The sequence below is a fragment of the Mustela nivalis genome (genome assembly GCF_964662115.1).
Source record: "Mustela nivalis genome assembly, contig: HAP1_SCAFFOLD_1316, whole genome shotgun sequence".
Taxonomy (NCBI): Eukaryota; Metazoa; Chordata; class Mammalia; order Carnivora; family Mustelidae; genus Mustela; species Mustela nivalis.
Window position 1 is genome coordinate 1 of NW_028135348.1, and position 24,966 is coordinate 24,966.

Sequence of the window (24,966 nt, forward strand, 5' to 3'; positions counted from 1 at the left end):
GTCAAATAAATAAATAAAATCTTAAAAAAGAAAAAGAATGGTAATGCTAACAGGAGGTGCATACATGTAATTTTAATAAGCCTAGTATAGAAAAAGGGGTATAAAGACTGTTGATGTGTGGTATTTAGCATTTTAGGTTTAAAGCTGGATCCTGCAAAAAATTTGTTTCCAAAATAGTTGAAAATAGTTTGATGAAATTAAACAGTGTACACCACTATTTAAATTATTTTGCTATGATCCATTGTTTAGGTAAAAGTTGTCTTGGGGTCAGTCTATCTGTCACTCTACATTTGCCTCTGCGTCCCTCTCTATGTCCCTGTGTGTCCCTCTCTGTTGACTTTATCTTTAGCCAAGCTCTCCACATAGTGAGAAAAATGAATTTTATTCCTTTTACATGCTTTTTCTCAACCTATACAAGCAGATAGGTACCTCTCGTCCCCGTTTCCCTCTCAATCACTGAACAAGAGCTCTGATTATCCCTGCTTGGATACATGCAACTTTTGGGGCAGGAAAGTGGCCCTGTAACTGACAATCATACCAGAATAATGTGACATACAAGATGGGAAGTTTCCGAAAGTTACTTTTTTTAAAAGACAAAAAAGTAACATTTTTATTTTCGTGAGTTGGCCCTTCCACCCCTCAAAAAATGTTTATTATTTTTCTAAACTTACTGTCCTTTGCTTTCTGAGACAGCAAGAAACAATACCAGACAACTATATAATGTCACAAACACAGTTGCCTCTTTTTAAAATGTTGGATGTAGTCTTTATATTTGAGAGAAGAGAAAAGACTGCTGACAAAAGATGTGGATTACCTTAGGAAAGTATTACTGAAATCTCACATAACTTATAGTTTAGTTTCCAAGTTGTATATAGTCCACATCAAAGAGGACTAAATACTTTAAGGAAGTTATGGGATAAAACATAGAAACGGTTCTATGTGTCTGGAAAATGTTCTAAAATTGATGAATTAAGCTTAAACAACAACAAACAGTCAATTCAAATGGTGTCATGTGACAGCCAGAAAATATTTTAATGTGCCCAGAAACTTCCCAATGAAGGTTCACATATAGAATCTCTACATTTCTCCTGTCATGTCAATGGCATTGGTTATTCATCTATATCATTTGGTTATCAACCTTGGTTATTCATCTGTATTATTTCCACTTTTCTGATGCCGGGCTCTTGATCAGGCTTCTGCTTCTGCGTTTCTGGAACTCTATATGCATGAGTCATAATACTACTATGTGAACCAAGTTGAGAAAGTCAGTCTAAAAACTTAACCACAGAAATCTTAGATTTGAAACATATCCATCATTCAATTAAAAGAGGACAAACTAAATATTGTCCCACTTTTTTTTTTTTTTTTTGGTCCTACTTTTCTTTCTTAAGTCAGAGAGAACTATGACAGAGGGAACATGTGAGCCAAAACTTTCAAAGACCTACAGATAAGATTTACTCAGTATTGAAAATGTTTCTCCAAATATTTGAACATTATCTAATATTAGAATCTTATATTAGATTGTTTACTAATTAAGTGATTTAAATATAAAGTTTGAATTACTGTAGAGAGTAAAGAACTGCCTAATTAATCCACATAATCATGACAGACAGTAAATGTTATTATTTTAAGCCCATAATTTTCAGGTGTGGGTTCTATGCATCAACAGATAAACAAAACAACTAATAATTTCTTTTCATCCTTTACAAATTTTATTTCTCTCATTCCTGTACTTATATTTTTAATAATATCTGCAAGAAAATGGTTGAATAATTGTGATTATTATGGGAATCCTACCTTACTCCTTATTTTAATAAGGATACTTCTAGTATTTTTAAAAAATATTTTATTTATTTATTTGAAAGAGAGAGAGAGAGACCATGAGAGGGAAGAGATCAGAGGGAGAAGCAGACTCCCTGCTGAGCAGGGAGCCTGATACGAGACTCCATCCTGGGACTCCAGGATCATGACATGAGCCGAAGGCAGTTGCTTAACCAACTGAGCAAGCCAGGTGCCCCACTTCCAAGTATTTTTTATATCTACATTTCAGGCTTTTAGAATGAGATACATTTATTGCTAATAGTTTTTATTATTTATATCCTATTATTTACCTATTTATTTAAAATCAAGGACTGATGCTTTTTAAAAAAGTCTTATTATCATTATTAATGGGGATGACTATGGTGGATACTGTTTGATATTGCCCAACATCTATTCCCCCTTTTTTTCATTTATTAATTCTCTAATGTTAGTTGAGACCATAACTCCCCAATACTAGGATGCCACTATATCATTTTGAAACTGCTTATGTGCAATTTATTCCTGAAAAGAGAAGTAAATTTCCATTTTCTTTAAGCCACTATTGTTTGAAGTATTTCTTGTAGCCAGTGAATGTGTTACCTAATTAATAAAGTGAACCTGTGAGTTTTTGCTCTTGTTTTTGTTTTCAATTTTATATTAAATTATTAGGTTTCCTAATCTTAAATCGTTCTTGTAGTACTAAAATAATCCAACCCCACTCCAGCTATATTCTTGTATAATTCTTGAAATTTGCTAATGGATTCTCTTTGTTAATATTTTGTTTAAGATTTTTTTCAGTTTAGTTGACAACTAGTTTTCCTTTGTGTGTGTGAAATCTATTTTATACATTGTTATCAATGCCATGGCCACCCTATAAAAAGCATTTAGCAAATTGTCTTTTTTACTAAATACTCTAGAATAATTTAAGTAATATAGGTTTATCTTTTTCTTTTAGAATTAATTTCTGAAGCCCTCACAGTCTGGTACTATGGAGAAATATCTACTGTACAATTGTATCTATTTTATGGTATTTTGTCATTTAGATTTTCTTTCTTCTCAGGTAATTTTAGAAAAATTTATAAAAGATAATCGAATGTCTCAAGCAAAATAGTAATAAAGTGTTGTAAGGATTATGAAATATGTAGAATTAAAATATAATTCAATAATTAAGTATAGTACAAAAGGGAAGAAATCTAAGTATACTGTTATAAATTTCTTAAAATATACATAAGCGATACAAAGTTGAATAGGTAAAATGTGGTGTTAAACATATACATTGCAAAACCTAAAAGAACAATTAAAAGTAAAAAAAAAGTAAAACTAAGAAGCCAATAGTGAAGGTAAATGAACATTAATGAAGGTAAATGAACATTAATAAAATATCCAGTTAATCCAAAAGAAGGCAGGTAAAGAAGAAAAAGAACAACAAAGAACAGATGACAGAGCACAATTAGCAAGGATGTTCTCTTACCTGCTTCTATGGAAACCACATCTTGCTCTCATTCTCTGCCAAAGGTGAAGCAGTTTGTGTGTACTATCTCTCCTTATAAGAACTTGAGACTTTTCAAAATTCAGTTCAATAGATTACCTTGTAACTCAGCTCTCTGAAAGGTTCAAGAAAAGCATTGTTGTTGTTTTTAGGTTATCCAGCTGTATCTCATTTTTACTTTTGACTTCCCCTACCCTAAAGAAAAGTGGAACTCTTTTTCAATAGTTTCTGTCCTTTATTTTATTTTTTTAGATTTTATTTCTCTATTTGACAGAGAGAAAGACAGCAAGACAGGGAATACGAGCAGGGGGAGTGGGAGAGGGAGTAGAAGGCTTCCCACTGAACAGGGAGCTTGGTGCAGGGCCTGATCCCAGGACGTGGGATTATGACCTGAGCTGAAGGCAGACCCTTAACTGACTGAGCCACCCAGATGCCCTAGTCTCTGTCCCTTAAATAGTGTATCCAAGTTAAATATTTGATATACAATACAGATTCATAACTAGTATATTTTAATTTTCAATTTTACCCTCTTGTTTTATAATGTAAATTTTTGGTCTCATTTAGTGATTTGGGGGCAAATTCATTCTTATCTGGTATTAAAAGTTTATCACCTCCACCCCCAAATTGTGCCCTTCCCTTTTGTTTACTTGTATTTGCTTGGTAACATTTTGCCCATGCTTCTATTCTCCCCTCTGAATCACTTTGTTGCAAGTCTGTCTTTTGCATAGAGTTAGGTTTCAATTTCTCTTAATAGTTGAGGTAATTTATTTATATTTATTATGATGATAAATATATTTGGTGTCAGCTGTCACATTATTTTATGTTTTGCTTTTTTTTTTTTTTAAGATTTTATTTATTTATTTGACACAGAGAGAGATCACAGTAGACAGAGAGGCAGGCAGAGAGAAGGAAGCAGAGAACCCGATCATGACCCGAGCTGAAGACAACAGCTTAACCCACTGAGCCTTCCCGGTGCCCTTGCTTTTTGTATTTATACTTGTTTAAAAACCTTTCAAAAGTAGCACTTCCCCTCCCATGCACCTATTTTTCATTTTTTTTCCTGATAATCAGGAGATTTACACTTTTTTCCTAATGAATTCCTTTTTAATAAGAACATTACATCACAGGGTGCCTGGTTGCTAAGTCACTTAAACATCTGCCTTTGACTCAGGTCATGATCCCAGCATCCTCAGATATAGCAGTGGGTCAGGTTCCCTGTTCCGTGGGGAGTCTGCTTCTCCCTCTCCCCCTGTTCCTGCTCTCTCTCTCACTCTCTTGCTTGCTCACTCTCTCTCAAATAAATGAAATCTTAAAAAAAAATTACATTACAGGGGCACCTGGGTGGCTTAGTGGGTTAAAGCCTCTGCCTTGGGCTCAGGTCATGATCCCAGGGTCCTGGGATCGAGCCCCACATCGAGCTCTCTGCTTAGCAGGGAGCCTGCTTCCCTTCCTCTCTCTCTGCCTGCCTCTCCGCCTACTTGTGATCTCTGTCAAATAAATAAAATCTTTTTAAAAAATTATATTACATAGGACTCATTTCTTAATCTCTTATTTCTCCATTTCTTTAAATATGCCTAAGTTGTTAGTATAAGCAATAATATTTACTGTATTTCCCTTTTCTTTCCCATTCCTTCTCCTCTATCATTTGCTTTCCCTTGGTTATATTATTTTCATGTTATTAACATCTACATATATAATTATATCTCTATTAATGATTGCTGAGTGTTTAGTGATGTCCTTTGATCTGAAGCAATTAAAAATAAAGAAAATGGAAATTCTCACCTTCCTTGTCCCTGCTCTTTCCATCTTTAGTGAGTTGTATTATTTTTATACTGACAGGGCTTGTGACATTTCTACTCTTACAACTCTAATCCTACATTTTTTTCACTCCTCAATGTTAATGGAATAAATGCTCAACATTAACAGTTTTTTCCATAGATTTTCTTATTCCAGTAGATTACTTAAGCTGGACCCATGAGAATATTTTCTGAGTTCTTATAGTTTAGTATTTCCTGAGTTCCTGCATATCACTTTAATTTGTAAATCATAGTTTGGCTAGGTATAAAATTCTCAGTGTTACCCACCCCTCCTTTTTTCTTGAGGATGTTAAATAATTTCTCTGGAATATTTAGCTTTGAATTTTTCTACAGAAAGTTCTGAGACCATCTTGATCCCCCACCCATACCCCATACCTTACAAGTAACTTGAGCTTATTGCCCATTTACCCAAGTACTTTTTTCTTTTTCATTGAAATCCTATACATTTGCTAGGAAATATTTTATTGTTTATTCTTTTAAATATATCTTTCTTTCATTATGTAAATCCAAATCTTTTATTTCCATGAAATAAACTATATTGAAAATTATTTGTTCTTTTTCATTTTTTCTCTTTTTGGACTCTGCGGCTTCCAGTCAGCGACGAGAGAAGAATTAGGCACAAAGAAGTCAGAGGCAAGAGATTGGGAGCAGGGTACAACAGTCGAAAAGGACTGCTGCCATGAGCAACTCCACAGTCTCACTTTTATTGGATAGAAAACAATAGCCAATAGAAGGATTGATGAAGGTCAAACATTAATCCCGTCTTGCAGACAAGCAAGGAGGAGGATAAAGTTTATAGTTAAACAAGCACATGCAAAGGACAACAATGGGCGCTTCTGGGATGAGAAAGGAGTGATAACGGATGAGAGAGGCAGGCGGCTTTCATTCCACCCTGAGCTGACCAGGCGTTCCCAGGTGCTCGGCTTCCCTGAAGCAGGCGGCGTTCCGCCCTGGGGGGGCCGGGAGTTCTCAGCTGCCTGGCTTCTGTAAAGGGGCGGTGTTCTGCCCTGAGCGAGCCGGGCATCCCCAGCTGCCCAGTTTCATGGCCATACATTGTCCTCCCCAAAGACCTGTTGCCAGTATATGTAATTCTTAAGGTCATATCTAAATGTGCTTGGTAACTAGTGAAATCCTCCAGGGGTTACAGTGCAAGTAACAAATTGTTCTGAGGAGCAGCAGCAGGACTCTGTGCAAATCCTGAGTCAATTTGCCTCTTCCATTTTACCTCCTTCATTTTCCTTTTCTTACATCTATCTTATATTTATTTTATTGTTTTCTGTAATTTCTTTCTCCATTGTACTTGTTTATATTTTGCCTTTATTTGAGGGATGGTTTTGTTATTTTTTCTTTCACTTTGTAGTTGCATTATGATTTTTTTTTCTATCGTCTTATGATCTCTTAACTGAACTTTAGAATATCTTTTTCATGTTTTTTCTTCATAGGAGATACTGCTTAATTGAGATTTTAAAATTTCTGTTGCTACAATAGATCATTTTTCAGCCCAATATTCTTTGTAAGAAACTCTTTTTTGTTTCTTTTTCTTAAGTATATTTGTGTGGCTCTAGTGATAATTCCTTTTTTCCATTACTCATCTTTTTTTTTTTTTTTAAGATTTTATTTATTTATTTGAGAGAGAGAGAATGAGGGACAGAGCATGAGAGGAGAGAGGTCAGCGGGAGAAGCAGAATCCCTATAGAGCAGGGAGCCCAATGTGGGACTCAATCCCAGGACTCCAGGATCATGACCTGATCCGGAGGCAGTTGCTTAACCAGCTGAGCCACCCAGGTGCCCCGTTACTCATCTTTAAAGCCAATAAGTTTCTCCAGGATAAGTTATTTTGAGGAATCTAGTGTATGAAAGAGTTAATGGCTATATTCCAGGTTAGCTGGAATTATCTTGAGGACCTAGAATTGTGTATGCCAGTGTGTCTCTCTAATTTTTCCATCAGTGAGGATAGGGAGTATGGAGGTTTATCACAATGCCAAATCTCTGCATTCCCTTTCTGCAAATAACAATCTTCATGATGCCTTATTTGTTGCCATCCTTTTGATTCCCAGAAGTAAGCTGTATCCTGAGCAGTTCCTGCCTCCAGCCTCTGTATTCTATTTCCATTATTGTAAACAAGGCATTGGATTTCACATCTCAGAGAGTGCCCCTTATTGTTAAGAAGTGTGTTTTGCTGGATCCTTCTTAAATTTGAAGATACAATATTATTCCCCTTTGTTCTTTATGCATACATCCCTGTATTCTTATGGGAAACTCTACACATAGTTTTTAGTTTATTGTTGAATACATGTTTTGCAAAAAAAAGGGGCTTGTGTTACTTTGTTTCCTCTACGCTGCCTGGGTGATATCCAGGAAGAAAATGGGGGTAATGTTGACTTTATAACATCATCTTCATCTTTGATGCCAGCTCATTTGAGATATTATATTCAACACTATAGAGGTTATCTCCCTTGGCTTGTTCCAATTTACAGAGATTATTAAAGTATATTTCAGGAAATACAGTTTTCAAACGCAACTCCATTTGAGTTGTTTGTGTCTGCCTGCTTATAAAACTCTGCTATATCTCTGACTTCTAACTGTTTAAGTCACAATTGTTTCAAATTTTCTTACCCAGTCAAATGTTTAGACCTAAAATACATAATAAATGAATTTAAGAAACATGGTAGCTATATTTTATGGAAACAAGTTATACTTCAACTATCTGCAAGGTACAGATTTAAAGTATGTACTTTTCTATATTTTTATATCACTACTCCTAGAACTCTACTAACTCTATTTTTATTTTTACTTCATTGCCAACTTTTGCAACAATGTTTGGACAATTACGTAAATAACTTATTGTATATTCTATTTTATAATTTCCGTGGGAAGAAAAAGAATGAAATTGCTAAAATGTGATTTTAGAGGAAGTATATAAAGTTCTTTTAAAAGAAAATTAAGCTCTCTATAACTTTCAATCAACAGAATGTGGCCTAATACGAGAGGAAATTCCAACACAACTTGACATGAGACCAGCAATAAGGTTAGGATACAAAGTATATGTTAAGTCCTGTTCATTTTCACTTATGGGGTAAAATTTGGCTTTTAAGCTTTTTAGCATGGGGATCTAATTTCTTTTTTTATGTGATGGTAGGGTAAAAGATTCTGGGTCAGTTCTGTGTTGGTCTATTGTTATAAACCCTCTATAATTCTGCACTGTTTCATCTATTAATTGGGAACAGCAGAAATAACCATAATTTCTATTTTGTCTTCAAACATTGCAATCTTACCTTCCCTTCTTTTACTTTCAACAGCCATGTACTTTTTGTTAGTCTAATATATTTATGCTGGATAGGGTGATGGATTTCAGAAATATCCCTGTGTGCCAAGATGTTGAGCAAAGCTTAACTCTGTCTTTCAGTGCTCATCAGTGCAAATTTTATATTGTAAGATGCTGATTAGGTCTAAAAGAATGTAAAGGATGTGCACCACACTTGAGAATCGTTGTCCTAAACTTCAGCCTCTGGATTTGAATTAGTTAACCTTTTCAAAAGAGCTTCTGCTACCACAGAAGCATCTCATTCTTAAGAGGTAAATGAGCTCACTACTTATTTCTTCAAATTAGAGGATGGGAATTAGAGTGGCAAAAGAACTAAGGCTAATACTATTATATAAGCAATTGAAAACAGTTGATTTTTCTAACCAGGCTGTGAAGAATCTTTTCCTTGTGGCATCTCAAGTCACAGAAGTCAAGTCTTTGAAAAACTCCTTTGTATCAGAAAGGCTTTTTTTTTTTTTTCTCCACCCTTTTTGGGATTGTGGATTGTGTTTGTGTTTTGGGTGGGGGGGTAGTTGGAAACCTTTAGAAATAGAACTAGTAGAAAATTCAAAAGCCTCAGGGACAATGTAAAAGAAGGGAAAAGACTTAAGGACTTAAGCGAAACAGACACTTCCTTTTCTGACGGATTTTTAATGGCTGGATTGAAAACAATCTCTAAACTATAAATTTTATCTATTGGAAATACTTTTATGACCTGAATTTGTAACCATTTCAGTTGATTGTCATGACTCTTGGGCAATTTTTTATTATATTTCATAATTTAATTTTTCTATTAGATGACATGATACTTGCACATTTTGGAAAAGCAATTATGTATATTCCTATTTTGGACAGAGTATGAAGTAAAAACTATATATGTGAAAAAAATTAGATTCACTAATGGAGTTATGGCTACTTTATCTTCTCCCAATATTTTTAAGCAAGAGAACTGTGTCAAAAATAGCAAATGTTAAAAAAATGGCAAATGTTTCATTTGGTGGAATTATATGATAATTAACAACAACAAAAAACACAATTCAAATTAGGTTCCTCTTAATTTTACAACTAAGGCAGGAAATATTCTAAGCTACTGGCTGCTCATTGGAATCTCCTGAGGAGCATTTAAATGAATACCAGTGTCTACCTGGGGATATCACCTAAGCATCAGTATTTTTTAAAAGCTCCTCAGGCCCTCAAACAGACTCATCCCAATACTTACTAAACCCAGTATCACTAAAATTGAAATAGGAATTATCAAACACATCGAGTCTTACTTACCATACTTCAGGAGTTTACATTGCACTGAGAAGAAATACTTAAAATGTAACACAAAAAATTTCAAAAATGACATTGTAAGAGCCAAGTATGGCAGAGAACTTCTTCTAAAGGTGTTTTGTGAAGAAGGAAATCATAGAAGAGTAGTGATTAAAGAAAGCTTCTAGGAGAAGCTGGGACTTTTTCTGGGTTTCTAAGTGTGGTGGTTCTGAGGGTAGCCAGACTCCGAGATGCCTCCCAATAATCCCCACTCCTGGTTCACATCCTGTGGCTTTTATCTTGTTTTCCTTTTCTCTCATTAATAAGTCTGGAGGAAGCCAGTAGTGACAGCTTATGGAGAAGCACATGTGGGGAGAAACAGAGGCCTTGGCTAACAGACAACAACCATGTGAGTGAGCTTAGAAGATTCTTTAATACCAGTCAAGTCTTGAGATGACAGCAGCAGCAGCTGACAGTTCGCCACTTCTTGAGTACCTGAACCAGAAATATTCAGGCCAAGAATAGAAGACAAGGCAATGGGAAGAACATAATGAGCAAAGAAATGAAGTGAACTGAAGTGGTGTGCTGTGGTATTCTGGCCAGAGACACAGGTATGTTGCCTAGGAAATAGGTATTTTGGGGGGAACATAGATTATTGAGGTTATTGAGGTCACTGAGGTTATTATTGAGGTTATTGAAAGATATACTAAATAGTTAATGTGAGAGGGAATAAGAAGCCATTGAGCTTTTGCTTTATTTCTCTTCTTAAAATTTTAGAAACATTTTTAAAAAACATAAAAATTGAAAAGCAGGGGAGAAAATATTTTGTTTTTTGAAAATTAGCAAAAGAAAAATTAGCTCACTGTCTTGTAAAGAGATGAGCACCACTCTTGTAAAGAATGTGTAAGTTGGGGGTGCCTGGGTGGCTCAGTGGGTTAAGCCTCTGCCTTCAGCTCAGGTCATGATCTCAGGGTCCTGGGATCGAGTCCTGCATTGGGCTCTCTGCTCAGCAAGGAGCCTGCTTCCCACCATCCCCCACTGCCTCTCTGCCTACTTGTGATTTCTGTCTGTCAAATAAATAAATAAAATCTTAAAAAAAAATATTTAAGTGGGCAAAGGGTTTGAGTAGAATAGGAGATTTGGTATGTGAAGTAACATTTATCAATTACTAGTAAACACTGAAACTGACAACAAATTTATATACCATAGACCGATAGCTTGGTCTTTAAAACACCTAAATAGCTGCTAGAGAGACAACAAAATCCCTTACTTTACTAAGTCTGGATTTCCGATAATGATTTCAATTGACTTCATATAGCTTGACTAAACATCACCATTAACGAGCAACAACTGAGTGTTTTAGACATTTTTCACACAGTCACTTATTTCCTACAAAGTATATACTAAATTTAAAGTCCAAGGGCAGCAGTTTCTAACTTTTTTTACAATGCCATAATAGGAACAGGAAGTAATTTTATGAATGAAAATTCACCTGGTTTAAGTACAAGCTTACACCTTTTAGCTGTTGCAATGTTTTCCTAAAGAATTTTGCCTTAGGCAAGTCTCTGCTTTTAGAATAAATCAGATCAAGTTCAATTGTATCAGTGTTTTCTTTTGGCTCACTGTTTATTTTGCAAGTAAAACTCAAAATCAACAGTAGTGTTTAAGGTGAACATTAAGGAAATTGTGTCCACACTGCAGGGTCTGCATGAATCACCTTTGGGGAGTAATTTATTTGCTATTATCCACATTTCTTCAGAAAAGCAGATAAAGTAAAGTATCTTACTTCCTATATTAAAACAAACTTTTTCATTTTAAAACAATGCACATTTATTATATAAATTTCTGAAACTCAGAAAAATAGGAGTTGTTTTTTATTTTATATTATAATACCATCCAAGCAGAAGATACCACTACTATATTTTTCTTTCTTCTCACATTACTTTCTCTCTCTCTGGATATATCTATATATATATATCTATATATATGTGGGTTGTATTATATAATTATGATATTCAGTATCCACAATTTTTATGCTATCTCTTCCCATTTGGGATTCATCATTTCATTCATTCAACAAATATTTATTAAGCAATATACTACATTTTCTCATTTACTTTTAATTTTATACATGCAATTTTTAATGGTTGCCTTAAACCCCATAAAGTACATTTACCGTAGTTTATTTAAAAATTTTTCTATAGGGGCACCTGGGTGGCTCAGTGGGTTAAAGCCTCTGCCTTCGGCTCAGGTCATGATCCCAGGGTCCTGGGATCGAGCCCCGCATCGGGCTCTCTGCTCAGCGGGGAGCCTGCTTCCTCCTCTCTCTACCTGCCTCTCTGCCTACTTGTGATCTCTGTTAAATAAATAAAATCTAAAAAAAAATTTTTTTTTCTATAATTGGATGCTTAGTTTCCTGTTATTTTTTGATTTATGAAGTTTTCTTCTTCTTTTTTTTTTTTAAATAAGATTTTACTTATTTATTTAACAGAGAGAGACACAGTGAGAAAGGGAACACAAGCAGAGGGAGTGGGAGAGGGATAATCAGCCTTCCCGCTGAGCCAGGGAGCCCACTGTGGAGCTCGATTCCAGGACCCTGAGATCGTGACCTGAGCAGAAGGCAGACACTTAAGGACTGAGCCACCCAGGTGCCCCTATGAAGTTTTTTTGTTGTTGTTTTAATTAGAAAAGTAATACTTACAAATCAAAAATCCAAATATAAAAAAAGGATTTATATGAAAATTTCCTTCCCATCCCAGACTTCCAGATTCTTACTCCTCTCCTTACTATTCTGTTTCAAATCTTCTCTTTTTCTATACAGTCTGTGTATATACAAACTTGCTTTTTCCCTTATACAAATAGAAGCATTCTACATACAATGTTTTACAAGCTCTATACCTTTTCACTTTTATTTTAACAATATATTAGTCTTTTATTTGCAGATGGCCCCTGGTTTTCTACTGTGTGTTCTATCATTTACTTAATTAGTTCTTTACTGACCTATACCTAGGTTATATATATTTGCTATTTTTCTAGCCTATTGTACTGGCTAGTTAGTACAGTTGGAATAGTATTAAATTGTTCCCAGACTTTAACGGGAATGTATCTAATTATCCAACATTTAAGCAAAATCCTGGCTTTGGCCTTAGGTAGAAAATCATGTTAAACATCTATTATTATGTTAATGAATTATAAAAATAATGGATGTTGTATTTTTAGTATCTATGGAAATAAATGCATTTTCCTCCCTTGATGTATTAACTGGTGAAAGTACATTAATAAGTTTCTTAGAATTAAGTCATCTCTGTATTCCTAGGATGAATTCAGGTAATTCAGAGTTCCAATCATACCACATACACAATTAATATCATTTATTTTCATCTTAAACAACATACCAAAACCTTTTATCATTTTATTTTAAATCCTTTGTAAATATTATTTAATTAACTACATAATTTTTCATCTAGTGGATACATTATCATTTTTTCCTAATCTATTGTTGGGTATTTAACTTTTTTCCCTTTCAAGCTATTCTAAACAATGGGACAGATTAAACAAATTTTTGATGTTTGCAATATTAACTCAGATGTAAGCCTCAGTCTTCTAGCCTTACAAGTTTTTTGTTGTTTTGTTTTGTTTTGCTTTTTTAAGAGAGGGAGGGAGGGAGTAGGGAGAGTCTGAGGGAAAGGAAGAAAAAGAATCCCAAGCAGTGCTGAGCACAACGTGGGACCCAAAATCAGGGTCCTGAGATAAGGACCTGAGCTGAAATCAAGAGTCAGAGACTTAACTGACTGAGCCACCCAGGCATCCCTAGCTTTATGAGTTTATATTTTTTTATTTTTTTTATTTTTTAAGATTTTATTTATTTGTTTGACAGAGAGAGATCACAAGCAGGCAGAGAGAGAGAGAGAAGGAAGCAGGCTCCCAGCTGAGCAGAGAGCCCGATGTGGGGCTCGATCCCAGGAGCGTGGGATCAGGACCTGAGCCGAAGGCAGCGGCTTAACCCACTGAGCCACCCAGGCGCCCCACTTTATGAGTTTAAATGTTAAATTCCATCTCTCCATCATGGGAAATTCAGTGTGTACCACAAGATGTCTCTTTGAGAATCCTCTGAAATATATTTCTTATGGTCACATCTAGTTTTTGGCTTCTGCTGAATTTTTAACTCATTTATCTCTGACCTCTTGCGGAAGCTCTCTGTCTTTAGTTGGCTCAACAGAGATCAGAACTCCCTTCTAAATTCTCCAAAACACAATCCAAACAAAGAAGTTACCAAAGATAGTTATGTGCAATAGACTTTTATTGTTGATCTGGTGAGTAGTTTCCCTGAGTTATAGCACAACAGATAGAAGATTAATATTAGACACTGACATTCTTGAAAGTCCTTTGGCTATTTGTACTATTGAGAATTAGTCATTTTGTGACTTTTCCTTGAACATTATCTTCCTCCTTCTCCTTTCATCTCTGGAATGGCCAAGAGATGAGCTGTCCCTCTCTCATGTCCCTGAAAATTAAAAATTGTTCCCATTTCATTATGAGGAACAATGTAATCCTTTATTTATCCTTATCTCACAACTGGCCATGTCCTAAGGCCTGTCTTTCCACAATTGAAATGATCCTTCAAATTTTTTTTTTTTTTTTCTAATCAAAAGAGATTTCTCTCCTAAGAAGAGATTTTAACCTACTCTGCTATCCTCTCTCCAGGAGTGCTGATCAGTCTAGAACATGGCGCTAAGTCTTTAACAGGATGAGTCAGATAATGCAGCACTAGTACTTGCGTGGCATTCCCTCCTGTATTTGTTAAGCCTTTTGATAATGTGGTAATTACCTGCCTTTTCTGTTGATGGAAGAATTAGATTGTTGAGATCCTAACATGATGTATCTGTCAGCAGCATTGATTCATCATCACTGAATGCCAAGGTTTTCTCTGATTTAAAAAAATGGGAGGATTAATTGATCTGTGTCTTTCACCTCCTCTCTCTCTCTCCTGTTTCTACCTCCCTCTGTATTTTCACCTCCTGTTTCTGGTGCTTTTTTTATTCGCTAAGCGAGACATCCTGGTACAGAGGTGGGAGTTGGGAGGGTCAGAAATAGTGTAAAGAATACATTTGTCCCTGTAGGTGAGATTAGCACCTAAGCTTATTTTGTCTAGAAATCTGAACATACTTATATCCTATATACCTTCCTGTATATATCCTATACACCATCCAGCCAAGCAACCTCCATGACTTCTCTGGCCTCCCAGGACTGTCCCTGGTTGGATTATGCTTATCATCCTTATATACAAGGGATGGGACTTATATTTAGAGTAACGGATATAGGGATTACGGTCCCTATGTAGTGTTTGTGTAATTACATATATTCACTTGAGCACAGAACAGAGGATGCCCTCTATACACAATAACAGTTCAGTGTTCAGAATCTGAGTGTAGATTTGTCTCCAAGCTCACAGGGCCCCCATGGATAGTGCAAATAAGATTTTCCTTAAATGTCTTAAATAGGACCTTGAATCAGGCTTGTCTCCCCTTACACCTAGAAATCATCATTGTCATTATCACCATCATCTTCACCACCTTTCACCACTCTGCTCTCTGGAGTTCATTCTTCCTTTTCTCTCCCTCCTGCCTGGAGCCAGTAGACAAGAAATGCTACACAGAGATCTGAAAGAGGTCAATGGCACTGAGGGTCAGGAATGGCCAAATGGTGAGAATTGAAGTCACAAAAGCTGATGATATCAGGAGTATGTGTGAAGAAAGGAGGATCGTGAATCAAGGATATACACATTGCTGAATGGGGAAGGAGATAGTCTTGAAGTACCAGAAAAAGAGCAATCCAATTAAGCAGGAGTAATGTCAAATTTTTTTTAAAGATTTTATTTATTTATCTGACAGAGAGAGAGAGATTGTAAGTAGGCAGAGAGGCGGTAGGGGAGGGGGAGAAGCAGGCTCTGTGCTGAGCTGGGAACCCGATGCAGGGCTTGATCCTAGGCCCCTGAGATCATGACCTGAGCTGAAGGCAGCAGCTTAACCCACTGAGCCACCTAGGCACCCCAGTAATGTCATATTTAACAATAGGTTCGGTTTCATGACAACAGTGTGCCCCCAACCCTAATTAATAATGGGGGAAAATTATATGCAAAGCACTCATCTCTGAAATTATTTATTTGATATGGTTATAATTTTGTATGACTAAATCTCTTGCTTATATTAGAGACAAAATATAATCCAAATATAACCCTCAAACTTTATTTCCATTTATAATTCTAATCCACCTGTATTATCTTTTTACAGCACAAATAGAAAAATGAACGGTCAGCACTTCACTTGTTCTTCCAAGTCTACGGTGAGGGTACAAATTGTAGTGAACTGATCACCATTTGAGTCAACTTGAGGACAGAAGAGAAACTAGTAATAAAGATCTTGGTAATTCAAATGTGAAGTGATGGGCTTCTGAAATAATGGTTACTCAATGTCTCACTGAGGTGACTCTGGGTTCAGAGTTTTTGCATTTAAATTCTGGTTCACTTACATATGAATCCTTGGAACTGAGGAAGCAAGCCTCATTGAGCCTTAATTTCTTCATTTCTAAGCAGAGATAATAATAGGGCCAACTTTACAGAGATGTAAAGAATAAATGAGATAATACATATAAAGCACATACTTGGCACACAGTAAGCACTGGATAAATAGAAGCCACTACTATGACACAGACAGTGATTAAAAAAAGGCCAGCTACCACAGTGTCCTCAGATGCTCAAGCAGAACACCTGGAAGGCATCCTTAACCCTACCCTATCTCATCACCTCATCAAAGCTGTGACAAAATCCTGTCTTTCTTACTTCCAACGTACGTCCTAAATCCATGACTTTCTCCTCAGTTCCACTGTGACCAATCATACCCATACCACTATCATCACTCCCTCCCGGCCAACTGCATCCACTTCCCCATGGGTCCCTAGTTTCTACCCTTGTCCTGTCTAGTCCATTCCTCAAATGGTAGCCAGAAAGGACTTATAAAACTACAAATCCTTTCAAGTGGGGGCATATACATATATATACTATCTGTTATTTCTGTCTGTTCTTAGAATAAATCCCAATTCAGCTCCATGGTTTATAGGGGCTTAATTTAACTTCTGTGTCCCTTCCTGGATCTTATTTCACCATCACTTTGCTCATAGAAGTTCAGCCATACAACCACATTTTGGTTCCTTGTCTACACCAAGCCCTTTCTCCAGGTACTTGCTCTTCTCTGTCTGCACTGTTCTTTCTCCCTTTCTCTGAATGATTGGCTCATTCTTGTCATTAGGCCTCCGTTCAAACGTCCTCTTCCAGGGAAGCCTTCTTCATCTGCCCTAAATCATCTACCTTCCAGCAACACTTCTCTCATCACCTGACTTATTTTCTCAATGCTGCTCATCACAAGCTGGAATTATAATCTGCATTTTCTGCTGTCTTGTTGAGTCTCTGTACCTCCCATTAGGAGCAGTGCCCCATGAGGGCAGAGATGAATCTTGGGTTGTTTTTTTTTTCATCTCTAGGCACTTGGCAGATGATCAATAAGTATTTGTTAAAATATTGAATAAATGAGTTGAGCACCCTCCCTTAGAATGTGTGGGTTTATGTAGAGATGAGTATGTGAGCATGTGTGTGTTTGTATGATTGTCTGTGTGTGCTCTACTGCATAATGATATGCATGAGAGTATGAGTGTGTATGGGAGAATGCCTGTGAGCATGTGTGTAAGGGTGTGTTACTATGTATGTATGGGTGTGATAATGTATCACTGTGAGTATGTGAACGTGTGTGTGTATTGTAAGAATATTAGGGAAATCTGATTTCTCTGATTTGATTTGAATCAAAGACTTTAAATACTTAAAAATTAAGGTTTATTCAAGTACTTTAATTAAAATAATCTCTTGTAACAAAGGAATATTTTGTAGTCCTCTATCTTAAGAGATTGACCTCATGAAGCTAATCATTAAAATGGGATATGATGAGTAAGAACTTGTGGGATTTTTGTTAAGTCCTTCTGGGAACTCAATGCTTTCTCTATTTCCTCTTCAGGGAGACAACCTTGTGATCTACAGGGATTTGCTGGATAAATGCATACCTTTCCTGCCTAAGGCCCATGCTATTCCTACTTCCTGGAATGTTTTTACTCCATCCCTTTGCTTGGCTGAGGTCATTTAGAGACTCACTGTCTATCTCCTCCTCTAAGTTCCAGAGATACAGAGACCTCCCTTTCTTGTTCATTGCTACATTCCAGCATCTAACATAACATCTGGCATAAGTAAGTTAAAAAAAAAAAAAAAAGCTATATAGTAATTAAAAAGGAAAGCTCTTTCCCTTTTTTAAAAAATATATGTTAATATATATATACATCCAAGAAATGATTATCTTTCCCAAGGGTAGGGCTTGCTTGTTATATGACACATACATAGATAGATGCTCAATAAAGAGAAGATAGTCAGTTGAAGCTTGAACTTATACTATCCTATGCCCATGAACAAGGACATTCTGAAGTCAGATCGCCTGGTTGGAATCCAAGTTCTGTCAGTTATTAGACAATACAAGACCTTGGGAAGTTTACATGGCCTCTCTGAGGCTCAGTTTGCTTCTCTATAGAATTACAAGACAATCCTATCCTGGCTGTGTCTTTCTAATCCTTGCCTTTATGGTCACATTGCCTGAATCTCCTTTGTCGGGGGCATTATTCAATCTGTAACAAACATTTATAGATATATGATCTTTTCATACATTAATATGAAAGTTTTATTATTCAGTCTGCTAGTGTCCAACCATGCTTGCATTCAGTGAAAACTCCACATAATAGTCACTTTATCCTTTTGAAGGCTTTGCCATATTCCATTTTATAATTCTACCATTCTTTATTCAAACTTGACCAATAAAAATTAAGGTTATTTTCAATCTATCTGTATTATTTACTTGTTATAAAATTTCCAAGTATATAGACATAAATTTTGTGTACTTGTCTGGTTATTTCATTGGAATATATTCCTAAGAGTAGAATTGCTGAGGCAAAATTTATACATTTAAATTTTTTATTTGTCTTATTAAATCACCCTCTAAAAATGTTCCAATTTAAAATCTCATTTCTCATCTAAGAGAGTTTGTCATTCCCCCCACACCCTGCTCAGTTCAGATTATTAACAATTCATTTTATGAGAGGCAAAACATATTATTTTGTAATTTCATTTTACATTGCTTTGATTAGTAGTTGAGCATCTGTTTTATATCTATTACTTGTCCATTTTCTCCCACAATTATCAATCTTTTTTGATTTGCAAGAGCTTCTATATATTAAGATATTAGCTTTTTTTATTAAGATAGCAATTATGTAGGCTTAAACCTATATTTTGGAATTTTCTCCTCTCAACTCAGTGAACATCACCTTCAGTTATACAGAAGTTTAAAATTTTTAGAAAAACAGAATATGCATTCCTCTCATTAAGGTTTCTGGATGTAATATTGTTCTAAGAAAAGCCATTCAAACTGCAAGGATATTGGCCATTACTGTTAATATGACCTTACTTGCAATTATAGAATGGTGAAGCTTAAGGGCATTTCACGTTTTGCTCGTTTTTTCCTAGGTAAATTCTGGGCTTTCTCGAGGGTTCTTTTTAATAGAATCCAAATATGCGTCTTGAATGCCAAGGGTAGTGCAGAAGTATTCTGAAGAGACATCCTGATCAACATTTTATGTCAAATGAACATTTACTTTAGCTATTAATCTGTATTCTGTGTTTATAAAGTTTGAGGACTTTTTCCTTCCGTTCTCTCCCATCGAGAGCTCAAATCACTGCGATCAGATACAAACAAGTTCAGTGGGAGATGGAGCAGACACCAGAGGATCTCACATGGGTCTAATCTCAAAGGTTTCTGAGAGTCATAAAGTATGGCATATAATAACTGAAATGTGGCATCTGAACAGTAGTTATAACACGCTACTAGGTTTCATTTCATGTAATATTTTAATCACAAGAATAAACAAAGAAAAAAGCTTTGCCTTATACTAAAACATAGAGCTTGAATTCACATACCAGTTCCAGACAAGCTAGGGGTATATTTTTTTCTCCTTAAGTATTCACTGGGGGTCAGCAAAATTCCAGACAAAGTAAAATTATAAAAGATGTACCTTAATAAGAGTTGATTTCCCTCCCTCTGAATTCTTAATCAGGTCCACATTTGCCCTGTTTGTATTCATCTTAATCACTTCTCAGAACTCTTTCTTTTCAATACTAACTAATATTAAGGGGTAGATGAGAGATATCAATGAAATTCTGCTCATGCTTGCCTCTCTTGGGGATTTTATACTTCCCTTTTTCGTTGTTATAATTGTAGATCCCTTCAGGGTATCCACCCTTGCAACACCTGTCATCCTTGCTTCCCTCAATGAGGTCATCACAGACGCACCTAGTTTTTGAGCTTTTCCTCTGTAATTAATTTCCTTGAGTCACTGAATAACTTTATCTACCTTCTGCCATAAACCTCTCATTTTCTCTGATATCCTTATTTGCAATAAGTCAACCAGAATTGAGCACAATATGGCTTTTCCCTTCAATGATGCTGAAATAATTTCTTCTGACTCATGCTCTGTGCACAGAGTGGTGATCAAGGCAGTCTATGATTGTTTGCTTGTTTAAGCACTTGTATATGAGATTATTTAACTGTTTGTTTAATTGTACCCCACTGAAAGTCTGCTTTATGTTAAACCTTGTTATCGTTTGAGTACTATTCACTAAATAAATCTTTTTCTTAACTTAAGTGGTTCAAATCAAATATTTCCTTGATTTTAAGATGTTCAACCACCCCCACAACACACATCCATTTGCACATTTCTGCAACCAAACTGTGTCCTAGATTCATTGTGTGCATTTAATATGGTGTTTTCCTCCAAAAAAAACCATTACTAAATTGTTCCTTTGGCTTACAACGAATAGCTTTGGAATCCTAGAGGTATGGTGAGACGGAAGTACATTAACTTGGTCATGGGTTTGAGACATTAAGGAATTGCTGTAAGTCTTTTTTTTTTAACTTTACTCCTCAGATATCAAGGTACTTTTGGAGGAAAAAAAAATAGTATCTTTGCCTTTTGTGAGTTTAGGCCTGAGCTCTTATGGTTTGGTATCATTGACTTTCTTTCCTCTTTGTCCTGTCCTTCCACTGGATCCGTATTAGAAAGCAGCTAATCTGGGAGACCCACTCCGCCTCATCCACACCCAGCAGCTCCTTTCTACTTAACGCCCACATGCCGTCTGGTAAATGTCTGCCCAGTTGGTTTTTTTCTTAAGTTTTTTGCCCTTGAATCTATGGATGAGTCTTCTACGTTGAACTTTTAGCAAAAGCTTTGTCAGGTCAAGGCTGGTTTATATATAAACACTATTTTCTCTGTCTTGGCTCCTCCTCATAAATTTTCATGGAATTTTAACTGCTGAATCACTTTAGCTCTGAAAACAAAGTGAGTAAAATGCCAGGTTTGAACACTAAGGTTCTATGTTTGTTTGGCTTTCAAAAATCTAAAGGTATTTTTATTACCTGTAATCTTTTAAATACCTCCTTATCCCAATGTGTATCAGATGCAAACATATTTTCAGATATCAACCAGAAGTTTGATGGGTAGATGGAAAAATGTAGGAGTAAGTATATATTTGTATCTTTAAAAATATGAGCGATTTGCTTAAAATCTAAATAACCACTAATATATTCATTTCTATGGACATACACAAAATAAGATATGTGATTATGAATAACATAAAATTGACCTGTATATAAATATGTATAAATTTAGGTATGTCATTATACATACACACAATCCATTTAGTGAGATGCAACAGAAACAGGGTTCAAATTATAGCTCTGCCATTTTCTTACTTTGAGAAAGCCATTTAAATATTCTGATCCTTGGTGTGCCTGGGTGGCTCAGTGGGTTAAAGCCTCTGCCTTCAGCTCGGGTCATGGTCCTGGGGTTCTGGGATCGAGCCCCGCATGGGCTCTCTGCTCAGCGGGGAGTCGGCTTCCTCCTCTCTCTCTCTGCCTGCCTCTCTTCCTACTTGTGATCTCTGTCAAATAAATAAACAAAATCTTAAAAAAAAATATTTTGATCCTATTTTCCTATCTCTAAAATGAATAAAAAACAATAATGCCTGCCTTATATATAACAGAAGGCTATACATACAATAATTCAAAAAAATTTAAGCCATAAAATGCTTTATAAATATTGATAATATTTGATGATATTTATTCAAATACTCCTCTCCCTACTCATGAAAAAAAATATCTTCTTCAAATAGTATATTATGTCAATTATTTAGCATCTATTTTTTCATTACATCCAATATGTAACACTAAAGAATGAGTTGAAACTTTCTCTTTTATAAATCAAATTGTTTTTAGATATATTGTATATCAATACATAATATATATACAGTAGTACCCCCATCTATAGTTTTGCTTCTCATGGTTTCAGTTACTTGCAGGAAACCACAATCTGAAAGCTGACGATTCTCTTCCTGATGTCTAGTCAGAAGGTCAATAGCAGCCTAACACTACGTCACCATGCCTCCATCATGGGCCTCACTTCATCTCATCACACAGGATTTTATTTTCTCACATCATCACAAAAGGAGGGTGAGCCCAGTACAGTAAGACATTGTAAGAGAGACACCACAGTCACATAAATTCTTTACAGTATATTATTATAATTGTTCTATTTTTTTTTTAAGGTTTCATTTATTTATTTGACAGAGATCACAAGTAGTCAGAGAGGCAGGCAGAGAGAGAGGAGGAAGCAGGCTCTCCCCTGAGCAGAGAGCCCGATGCAGGGCTGCATCCCAGGACCCTGAGATCATGACCTGAGCCAAAGGCAGAGGCTTAACCCACTGAGCCATGTAGGCGCCCTAATTGTTCTATTATTAGTTGTTGTTACTCTCTTACTGTGCCTAATTTATAAATTCAATATTGTCAGAGGTGTGTATGTATAGGAAAAATCATGAGTATATATGGCGTTTTGTGTAATCTGTGGTTTCAGGCATCCACTGGGGGTCTTGGAATGTATCCCCTACAATAAGCAGGGGGTGGGGTGGAATAACAGTATTATATAATTCATTTTTGTGTTTGTTGAATTGTATAAAGTTGTATATGTGTTAGAGACCATAAATATATAACATAAATTTACAACAGATGTCAGCTTATTTTCAAAGATTTAGCCTAGAAAGCCCACAAGGAAAAGCAAAATCTACTTTTAAAAGTTTCATCTATTTCCCAAATGCTTAGGTTTAGCATATTCAAAATGTGATTTGTTGAAATAATGGCATATTATAATTAAATATAAGAAATGAAATAATAAGAGAACTCCTATATAAACATCTGTGGCTAAAATTAATTTGAATAATCAAATAACTCAAAGACCTGAAATACCTTACAGGCTTTTGCAAACTTAACCTGCAATCAGCATGGTCTGTAAGGTATTGCTATACTGAAATTTCTGAACACCAAAGCCACCCTAGAAATGTCTCAGGAGAAGACCTGGGAGTCGTTCAGTCCAACATTGAGAACCGACCCCTTATAGTACAAGTTGCTGAGACTTGCATTTATACTTTTTGTTGTGGCTTTTAAATGTAAAGAAGCTTGCTCAGAAGCTATGCCCAAGACTCTTCAGGGACTTAATCTCAAAATCACGTGGATGGAGTCAATTTGAACAAATTCTTTATCGCAGAGGCTCCAGTCTTATGTTAAAAAAAAAAATTTTTTTTTTTTCTTATGGGGTGAAGAACCTTCCAGCCTGTGTTGGCTGCTCTCAGATAGAATGAGTAGACAGGGTCAAGTAACACCAAATGAAGTACAACTGATATTAGGATGTAAACTACTGCATCTTTCTTCTTCTCCCTCCCACACTCATGTGCCTGTATCCATCTCCTAAATTTACCACTTCCCAAAAAGTGGTGGACTATAAGTTCCCCCTTCTTGAATCTGGAGAAAGCTTGAGAATTGGTTTGTGGCCAATAGAATGTGTCAGAAGTGACACTGTATGACTTCTGAGACTAGGTAATAAAAGAAGACATGCTTTATGCCTTGTACACTGGGACATCAGCCTTCAGAGCTCTAAGCTGCCATGTGAGAATCAAATTTTCTGTTAAGCTGTGAGAAAGCCTAGCCCACATGGAGAAGCCACATGCTAGTGCCAGCCAACAGCTCCAGCTATAGTCCTAATTGATAAGCAACATCACTACCAAACGTTAAGATGCCTCCAGATGATTCTAGTCCCTAGTCTTTGTATCTTACCGACTGAGGCTCCAGACATCATGGAGCAGAGGTAAGTCAACCCCTCCCCCCCACTCTGCCTTGTCTGAATTCCTGACCCAGAGAATTTGTAAGGACAATAAAATGGTTATTTTACACTGCTAAGTTTAGAGCAGTTTGTTTCTAGTAATTGGAATATCTCCCCCTTGAATCTAGCTGCCCTCTTGACTTGCTTTGGTCAACAGAATGAAGAAAAAGTGACAGAGTGTGCCACTTCTGAATCCAGGGCTCAAGAGGACTTGCCTATTTCCATGTATGTGTTGTGCCTCAGCTGCCATTTTGAGAACATATCGAAACTAGGCTGGTAACCAATAGGAGGACCATCTGCTTTCAGACTGTGGTTTCTAAGGACGAGAGACATGTGGAACACACTTGAGTAATCCTAGCTGAAGATCAGACAACAACCAGCTAAAAGCCAGACATAAAGCAAAACCACCTAGCTGAGCACTCCAGCGAAGTAAAAAATGTGTGTTGTCGAATGCCAGTAAGGTTTTATGGTTGTTTGTTAACCAGCAATACCGTAGCAGGAGTTAAACCATACACCACTAAAAATCCAGAGCAAAAATTAATAATGCACCCTTCTTTCATCTCATATTCCTCTGTATTAACTTGCACCAATACTTTCTTTCACAGCAAAACTTCTCAGATTTGTTACCTACTGATTCTATTTCCACTTCCTTATCTCCTTATACCTCCTCAGCCATCATTCTGACTCCTGACCCCACCACTATACTGAAACTGCTCTTTCCAACATCGGTTACTCTCATGATTCCAAGTGTGAGGCGTTTGTTGCTGTGTTGTCTTCCTGGACCCTTCTGCAGCATTTAACCTATCTGACCATATTCCATTTCCAAACACTTTTTATTTTTTTAAGCTTCTAAGATACCTCCAGGTTTTCCTGCTACCCCTTTGACTGTACCCTTTGATCTCTTTGGTTGGTTTGTTCTTTCATTCATTCATTTAAAATACATATGTTGAGAACCTACG

General features: G+C 36.1%; 2 long non-coding RNA genes across 2 annotated transcripts in view; one reads left to right on the forward strand and one right to left on the reverse strand.

Moving 5' to 3' along the window:
- Positions 1-3,276: 3,276 nt before the first annotated feature.
- The window catches only part of LOC309857809, a 112,842-nt gene continuing 91,152 nt past the window's right edge, over positions 3,277-24,966 (reverse strand). The window contains exon 4 of the long non-coding RNA XR_014307921.1: positions 3,277-3,404. This is a non-coding gene — a long non-coding RNA (uncharacterized lncRNA). The remainder of the gene's footprint in view (positions 3,405-24,966) is intronic.
- Positions 7,982-17,939, forward strand: LOC309857810. Its single transcript, XR_014307924.1, has 4 exons — positions 7,982-8,134; positions 9,992-10,275; positions 15,955-16,086; positions 17,725-17,939. It is a non-coding gene; the product is annotated as an uncharacterized lncRNA (long non-coding RNA).